Source organism: Eptesicus fuscus, chromosome 6, assembly GCF_027574615.1.
Source record: "Eptesicus fuscus isolate TK198812 chromosome 6, DD_ASM_mEF_20220401, whole genome shotgun sequence".
Classification (NCBI taxonomy): domain Eukaryota; kingdom Metazoa; phylum Chordata; class Mammalia; order Chiroptera; family Vespertilionidae; genus Eptesicus; species Eptesicus fuscus.
Window position 1 is genome coordinate 31,063,232 of NC_072478.1, and position 1,560 is coordinate 31,064,791.

Sequence of the window (1,560 nt, forward strand, 5' to 3'; positions counted from 1 at the left end):
TTTCCCTCCAAGCGCTGAATGACAGCGGCGCAGGCCAATCACGAGGGACATGCTGGAGGCTCCGCCCCACTTCCGGTCAGGGTGGAAAACCGTGGGGGAGCGCGGCGGGGCTGATCAGCTCCAATGACGCTGCCAGTACCCCGAGAGGTACCTGGATGTAGCGAGGAGTAAACTCCCCAGCGGTGCTGTAGGTATGCTCTGTCACCGGAAACCTGCTTCCGATTTGAAATGGGAAATGAAGTCTATAAGCCCCTTCCTTAACCAATCCCCAAAGGTCAGTCAGGCCCCTGAGGCCTGTGAGGTAGGAAAAGCCAGAGCTCCCCACTTCCTGGTTTTGAGGTAGTCTTCTCCCCCCCCCCTCCCCCCCACCCAGTTAATCTAAGTCCTCACACGAGTATATTTTACCCCATTGATTTAAAAAAAATTGTTTTTATTGATTTCAGAGAGAGCAAGGGAGGGAGAGATAGACACATCAATGATGAGAGTCTTTGATCGGTTGCCTCCTGCACGCCCCCTACTGGGGATCGAGCCCCAAACTAGCCATGTGCCCAGACCCGGAATCCAGCTGTGATCTCCTGGTTCAGGGTTCCATGCTCAATCACTGAGCTAGGAGGCCAGGCTTTTATTATTTTTTTTTTTTTTTTAAGAGAGTGTGGAAGGGAGGGGGTGACCTGGCCAGGGCCTGGGCATTGAGCCTGCAACCCAGGTACATGCCCATGATGGGAACTGAACCCTTCAATTGGCAGGCAGACACTGAGCCAAACCGGCTAGGTGAGTCTGGTTTTCACAGCGTGGCTAGTGTTTTCACTATTTAGGATTTATAGATCTGTGCCCACTCTTGCATTAGTTGTTTACTTAATATTACTCCCACCCCCTGGGTAAAATCTCTCTTCTCTCCTTGAGATGTTAGGATTAAAGTGAAATAAGTACGGAAAGTGCTCATGACATTAGGCAGGTACCCTTTAAACAAAGAGTAGGGACTTCTGCAAAGTTAGCTCTGGGAACTAGAATCCAGCCTGGTATAGGAGGCCTGAATCTCTCCACCTCCCTATTACTGCCTCAGTTGGATCACTTCACAGCCTTCAGACATAGGTGGACAAAAAGGGGCCACATGCTAACCTGACTAACTCAGGGAAGGCCTGCGTGGCAGCCTTGCAAACTCAGAGGCCTAAAGTAACCACAAAGGATGGTCTGAAACTAAAAAGCAGTTTAGCCCTAACTGGTTTGGCTCAGTGGATAGAGCATTGGCCTGAGGAATGAAGGGTCCCCGGGTTCGATTCCAGTCAAGGGCATGTACCTTGATTTCAGGCTTGATCCCCAGTAGAGGGTGTGCAGAAGGCAGCTGATAGGTGTTTCTCTGTCATCAATGTTTATATCCCTCTCTCTTCTGCTCTAAAAAAATCAATAATCATATATATGTATATTTTTTAAAAGAATCCTCCACTTAAAAAAATAAAAAGCAGTTTATAGTGGGTAGTCATGTCCTAGGCTGGTATCTTCCCTGACAAAGATCAACTTTGATCTTAACTGAGCCTATTGTCTTTTTTTTTTAAATATATA